General features: G+C 35.0%; 1 pseudogene; it reads left to right on the top strand.

Moving 5' to 3' along the window:
* Positions 1–7386: 7386 nt before the first annotated feature.
* LOC122737210 lies at positions 7387–7529 on the top strand (annotated as a pseudogene).
* The last annotated feature ends 433 nt before the right edge of the window (positions 7530–7962 follow it).

Below are 7962 nucleotides of genomic sequence, written 5' to 3' on the forward strand. Positions count from 1 at the left end.
TCATCATCTGCTTTCTCAGGCAGAAGAATTATGAGGAAGGGGTTTATTGATTCATCTCTATTCTTGAAAATCCAGTGCTGTTTCTGACTCCTCCATATGAAATGTATAAATTCAGAACTGCATTCAAATTGTCTTTCTTTTTTTCTCTCAATGTATGAATTCAGTCTCACAAAAGACCTCAGTAAGTTGTTCTTTAAACCTAACAGTTAAGCAAGAATAAATTGCAAATGTCATGTCCCCTGAATTAGGGGGGGAAAGGAGAAAAGAGTTTTTTTTAAAGTAAAACTGTTTCTTCAAAACATGAGTTAATGCAAACATTTTCTAAGAGACAAAGGAAAAAAATCACTTCCAGATATTTTGCAGAATCTAACCTCTCATCCCCACTAGGTGTTGAATATTAGAACTGAAAGGGACTCTATAGATTATCTAATTCAACTCCCTAATTCTACATGTGAAGAAACTGAGGCCCAGAGAGATTAAGGGTCTTGTCCCTAGTCACATAGGTAGAAAGGAGCAGAGCTGGGATTAGAACACATATTTTTATACTCCAAATTCCAGGGTTCCCTAGTTAACATATCACACTCTTTAGTGAATAATCCAGTTTTATTGTACTTAAAGTATTTTTTAAACATAATGGCAAGTCATTTTTGAAATTAATTGAAACATAATTTAAATGTTATAGAGGAGCTGGCTATGACCCATATTGATGAAAAGCAAATCCTTCAACATGAGAGGAGACTGATTCAGCTTTTTGATCCAGCTCTGGGGGTAAATTCTTTATCAAGGGGAAAGTGAGCAATAGGGGAAAGTAAAGAATGAAAGACTGAAATTACCAAAGATCCCAAGATGAAGAAAACTTAGTTAAAATCTTAGAGCAAAAGCAGATAAGTTAGCAGAGAAGGTGGCCACCAAGATATTTAAATGAGTATAAATATATTAAATAACAGAGGAAATTAAATCAATGCCCAATGAGACAGAAGACTATCAATTTCCAAGAAAGCATGGGACCATAATAGAATTTTCCATAAGAATCTCTTTTTTTGAGGGTCTTTGGTCTGAGATCTCTCAGAGATCTTTATGGCATGTATTCCCAGGTCAGAAGATAGAATCTAATTCTTGCACCTAAAACAGAAAAGAATGAATGAAAAGACCAAAGGTTCAGGCCCATTCCTCAAGGCTATAAGACCTATACAGGAAGAAGAAAGGAAGAAGGTGGCCCCCAGGCCCACCTCTCTTACCACATGCTATGAATAAAGGAACCCTTCATGTTCAGACTGAATCCCACCAAAAACTATCACTATTGCTGAGTCAGGCAAGTTTTAAAGATGCTGACAGTTCTGGAAAGCAGCTAATCTTGAAACTGTATGGTAGATCAAAACAAAATGTACAAAATCATTTAGCATCCCAGATGTAAGTCTTTAGTATCTTCCATGTGGATGATGCCTTCTTATATGCCAAACCTTCATTACACTACAATAAAGATAACAAATATGAGCCTGCACACAACAGAAACACAATAAATACAGTTACCATGGAAAGCACAAGGAACAAAATAAATGAGCCCAGCTCTAGAGAGTACTAAAAAAGGGAAAAACTTAGAAAGAGAAAGAAAACTATGGGATTTAAAAAAAAAGAAATAACAGAGAGATCATTGAAAGTTTTTTCCCCCCTAAAAGCACACAAGGCAATAAAGATAAAAGCTAAACTTAAAGAAATTGGAGAAATGACAGTAGAAGAACAGGCCTGAAACAGCATAGACCAAACCTTGCAATGACTCCTGAAAGATTAATTAGTGTATTTTATGGAACTAAAATCCAGAATGGGAGGGTGCAGAAAAAGACAGAAGAGAAGTAGAAGATGAAATGGAATGTGTGGTATGTCCTAATCACATCAGTGGTAAACAAAGAAGGGAATGGAATTCCTATATTCTCTCAGGGAGAGGAAGGGATGCTGGAGAAAGGGTGAGGTGGTAAAGGGAGGGATTAAAATAGGAGAAAAGAAAAGGAGAGGGGTCAACCCAATGTAAAGGAGGAGGTCCCTCTGAAGAGCATTCCCATAGTGAAGAGGTATATTCTGTAATGAATTATGGGGATCTTACAATAGGCATAATCTTCAGGGAGTTGGTGACCACTATTTCTAAGAGTGTTGGGATTTCACAGACAATGTCCTGTCTCAGAAGAAGGGGAATTAGAGTTTCTGGGAGCAACCGACATCCATAATGGTGGGAGAGCTTGGACTAAAATTGGAAATTACATGCAAATGGGTAAGAAAATGATTATTATAAATGGATGGAGTAGAACTGCATCTGACTAATAGGGACAAAGGGAAATATCTTCTTTGTGGTAAAGTCTCTCTTCTTATTACTTTCTTTATTAATGGATACTTCTAAGAGTGAGGTTCAACACAAATAGGTCTGTATCCCAAAGAGATCATAAAAAAGAGAAATGACCTACATGTACCAAAATATTTATAGCAACTCTTTTTGTTGTGGCAAATAATTGGAAATTGAGGGGTTGCCTATCAGTTGGGGAATGGGTGAAAAAAGTTGTATGAATCCAAAAAAGCAGGACTTACAGTCATATTATCAGACAAAGCAAAAATAAAAATTCCCAATATAAATAAAGATAAAAGGAGGCAGCTAGGTAGTACAGTGGATAAAGCATGGGTCCTGGAATTAGGAGGACTTGAGTTCAAATCTGCCCTCAGACACTTGACACGTAGTAGCTGTGTGACCCTGGGCAAGTCACTTGACCCTCATTGCCCCGCCCCCCCAAAGTACTCTATGCTAAAAGTAACGATAGACAACAAACCAAAAATACAAAATGCCTTCAAAGTATGATTATATAAATATATTAAAAGTATAAATTACTCAAACAACACCAGATAATCTAATTTCCAAAAAGAAAAAAATAGATGAAAAATAACTACCAAGAGGGAAAGAACTCTCCTGAAAAATAATTGCTGTCAGACAGCAATACAGTGATTCATTCAAGAAATTATTTATTATGATTGAGTTGGACTCCATATTAAGGATGAAAGGATGTCTCAATATTAAGAAAACAATTTAAAAATAATTGCATTAAAAACAAAAAACATTCAAACCCACATCATTATCTTAATAGATATACAAAAAGTCCTTGATAAAATATAGCACTCATTTACATTAAAAACCCTACAAAGGATTGGCATTTTAATACTATGAAAGTTTCTATTTAAAACCCCAAATAATCATCATGTGTAATGGAGTACACTGAAAGTTTCCTCAATAACACAGGAGTAAAGCAAGGACGCCTACTTTTCTCACTATTATTTAAAGTAATTTTAGAAATGCTAGCAAAAGCCATAAGATAAAAGAAAGAAATTAAAGACATAAGGATATGCAAAGAGTAGGTAAAAACTTTCCTTATTTGCTGATGACATGATGGCTTACTTAGAAAGTGCTAGGGAACTAACAAAGATTCTAATAATTGAGACAATTAATATCTTTAACAAGGTTATGGGCTACATAATAAACCCACAGAAATCAATACTATTTCTATGTAATAATAACAAAATCCAAGAGATATTAATAGAAAGTAAAATCCCATTCTAAATAACTACAGAATGCATAAAAGATTTGGGGATCAATTTAACAAAGCACATAAAATATTTGTATGAATAAAATTAAATTCTCCTTAGCTAGAAGAATATTCAGTACTCATGGCTGGGCCAGGACAATATAATAAAGATGGCATTATTATCAAAGTTAATTTATAGTTTTAATGCTATTCCAAGCTATCAAAGGAATACTCTAGTGAACTAGATAAAATAATAACACAACTTATCTGAAGTAACAAAACATTTAGAATATCAAGGGAAATAATGAAAAAAATGAAAGGGGAATAGTACTTCTTGACCTCAAACTATATTATAAAGCAGCAAGTTATCAAAAACATTTGATATAGAGAAAATAGATTAGTGGAACAGACCAGACAAGTAGAATTAGAAGTAATGGAAGTCATTAACCCATATCATAAACTACTTAACAAATAACTACCTATTTGGTAAGATCTGGGAAAATTGGAAAGCAGTCTGGCAGAAATTAGGTTTAGAAGAACACCTATATAATATTCTACAATAAATTCTAAATGAATTTGAATGTTAAATATCTATCACAGTACAAATGGAAGCAAAGCAGATTATGTATCTTTCACAGCTATATATAGGCATATTATTAATTTTATAAAAGATAAAATAAATGATTTTAATTACTTGAAGTTGAGAAGCTTTTGAACAAATAAAATCAATGTATCTTGGATAAGAAGAAAAATGACTAAATGGAAAAATTTGTGTCGTATATACATATCTGTACATCTAGGCTTATATATATTAAATATTTTATACATGTCTATACACACATAAATATACATACACCCATATGATATCTGCGTGCACACACATATATCAACATATGAATATATGTGTGATGGCTTTGGATATGTACATACACACATATACATGTATATATATATATAACACCTATGGATAAACATATGTGTATTTGAATTTATTTTTTTCCATTGACAAGATTTGATTTTTTACACATAATGTAAATTCATTTCCTATATATGCTGTAAATGATGTTATATTATTGTAAATTAAAAACAAAAAATAAAGGAATTATTAAATATTGAAAGCCCTTCATGACTTTTGGTCCATCCTATACAATCTGTATCTATAAATGTTTGTGTATATTTTGCGTATTGGGCAACTGGTGGTGTAGCAGATAGAATGCCAAGCCTAGAGTCAGGAAGACTCATTTTCATGAGTTCAAATACGGCCTCGGAAACTTATTAGCTTTGTGACCCTGGGCAAGTCACTTCACCTTGTTTGTCTCAGTTCCTCATCTGTAAAATGAGCTGGAAAAGGAAATGGAAAACTACTCCAGTATCTTTGCCAAGAAAACCCCAAATGGGGACATGACTGAACAACAACAAAATGTGTATATGTTTGAGGGCTGTATGTGTGCATATATACATAAACACACAATATACACACAACACACACACACATATCCAAAAGCCATCGTCTATTATTAGAGAAATTGTCAAAAGAGATGATCAAATAGCTCACAAATGAAGAATTGTAAATTATTAACAGCCAATGCTTAGAATCATGACTGATAAGAGAAATATACATCAAAACAACTCTGAAGTTTCATCTCACACTCAGCAAATTGACAAAAATGACAGAATATGGGAACGGTCTACGTCAGAATATTTATGGAAAAACAGGCACTTTCTTTAGTTGGCATAGCTGTGAATTAGTACAACCATTTTGGAAAGCAATTTGGAATTATGCAAATAAAGTAACTAAAATGTCTATCCCCTTTGATCTAAAGATTCTTTTACTAGGCATGCATGCCAAGGAGGCCACTGATAAGAAGAGAGTTCCCATTTATATGGCAATATTTATGACAATAATTTTTGTGGTAGTGAAGCAAACCAAGTAGATGCCCATTGATCAGGGAATGGCTAAATCAATCACAATATGTGAATTTAATGAAGCATTGTTGTTGTTCCTTCTCCAGCTCATTTTATAAATGAGCAAACTGAGGCAGAAAGGCTTAAATGATTTGTCCAGGGTCATACAGCTAACAAGTGTCTGAAGGCAGATTTGAACTCATGAAGATGAATCTTCTGGATGCTAGGCCTGGAGAGCTATCTACTGTACCACCTAGCTGTCTGTATTATAAGAAATGACAATTATGACAAATACAAAGAAATATGGAAAGACTTATATGAACTTATAGTGAAAAAAACAACCAAGAAAGCAATGTATACAATTATTATTAATAATTATCATAACAAATATAAATTATATAAATTATTATAACAATTATAACAAATATAAATATTATAACAATTATATTGGAAAGAACACAACTACAAAAACAGTCCAATGTAAATTTTTCAAAATTATATTTTAAAAGTCCCAAAGAAGAAATATGAGAAGATTCCTCCCGCCCTCAACTACTTTGTAAAGGTGGGAGGTCACAGATTCCATAGGTATGGAACATTGCTAATATTTTCAGATTTTGTAAATTCCTCTTCCCTTCCCTTCTCTTCTTTTCCTTTCTTTCCTCTCCACCCTCCCCCAGAGATTGCTACCATTATACACAAATAGGATTTGCAGTTTCATGTGCAATCATCTTTTTAAAAGTTCATACCATGTTATGGAAATGCATGTTTTATTCCATAAATTAAAAATTGGTAGGAATGCAAAAAACCCACCACTACTTAGTATTTTTTTTAGATTTTTCAGATTTTTATTATGCCTTGATTATTTTGCTGATTTTTTTTGTTCTCTTCTTCCTTTTTCCCCTTTTAATTTTTTTTCCTCCTTTAAATATCTTTTTTTGTTTTATGGTGTGGCTACCTGGGAAGGGGAAAGGAGAAATTTAGTTGATACAAAACCAAAAGAAAAGGGGGCAGCTAGGTGGCACAGTGGATAAAGCACTGGCCCTGGATTCAGGAGGATCTGAGTTCAAATACGGCCTCAGACACTTGACTCTTACTAGCTGTGTGACCCTGGGCAAGTCACTTAACCCACATTGCCCTGCAAAACCCAACCAACCAAATAAATAAAATAAAATAAAACCAAAAGATAACCATACCATTTTACTTAAAACAAAACAAAACAAAACAAAACAAAACAAAACAAAATCTATATTGGTTTGTGAGTTCCACATAAGTATCAACCTCTTCAGATGAATTTTGTTTTTTCCCCTCATTAGAATTTTTGGCCCTTTTTGTTTTCAGAATTTCATTCTTGATCATTTTCCAGGGAGAGTTCTTTAAGAATATTTGTCGGGGCAGCTAAATGGCGCAGTGGTTAAATCACCGGCCCTGAATTCAGGAGTACCTGAGTTCAGATCTGGCCTCAGACACTTGACACTTACTAGCTGTGTGACCCTGGGCAAGTCACTTAACCCCCAGTGCCTGCAAAAAACCACAAAAACAAAACAAAAACAAAAGAATATTTGTCCAGGGGTGGCTAGGTGGCGCAGTGGATAGAGCACCAGCCCTGGAGTCAGGAGGACCTGAGTTCAAATCCAGCCTCAGACACTTAACACTTACTAGCTGTGTGACCCTGGGCAAGTCACTTAACCCCAATTGCCTCAGCAAAAAAGAAAGAAAGAAAGAAAGAAAGAAAGAAAGAAAGAAAGAAAGAAAGAAAGAAAGGAAGGAAGGAAGGAAGGAAGGAAGGAAGGAAGGAAGGAAGGAAGGAAGGAAGGAAGGAAGGAAGGAAGGAAGGAAGGAAGGAAGGAAGGAAGGAAGAATATTTGTCCATGCTTTTTCGCCCATCCAGCCATCGTGGTGGAAGCTTGGCTGTCATCTCATCATCATGTCCTCTCATAAAACATTCAGAATCAAGAGGTTCCTGGCCAAGAAACATAAGCAGAATCCTCCCATTCCTCAAATGATTCAAATGAAAACTGGTACAACTCAAAGAGGAGACACTGGAGGAGGATCAAATTCAGACTATAAAGTACAGTCAGCATAAAGAAATACATTCTACACCAAGACCACCTCCCTCCCCTACCATGCCATCCATCCACCCATCCAACCATTCATCCATCAATCGCTTGATCACTCTATCACCTCATTGCCCCCGATAAGAAATAAATAATACTACTACTGCCCTCACATTTCAGAAGCTGTTTGCTAAGATGCAGACATCCAAAGAATATTTGTCCAGGAGATCCTGTCTATTTATCTTCTGAAGTCCCTGTTGGCTCTGGTTTGAAGTTATTTCTCCTAGGAATTAAAGTATAGGGGCAGCTAGGTGGCACAGTGGATAAAGCACTGGCCTTGAATTCTTGAGGATCTGAGTTCAAATCCAGCCTCAGACACTTGACATTTACTAGCTGTGTGACCCTGGGCAAGTCACTTAACCCTCATTGCCTTGCCACCCCCCCAA

The sequence above is a fragment of the Dromiciops gliroides genome, chromosome 1 (assembly GCF_019393635.1).
Source record: "Dromiciops gliroides isolate mDroGli1 chromosome 1, mDroGli1.pri, whole genome shotgun sequence".
In the NCBI taxonomy this organism is placed as follows: domain Eukaryota; kingdom Metazoa; phylum Chordata; class Mammalia; order Microbiotheria; family Microbiotheriidae; genus Dromiciops; species Dromiciops gliroides.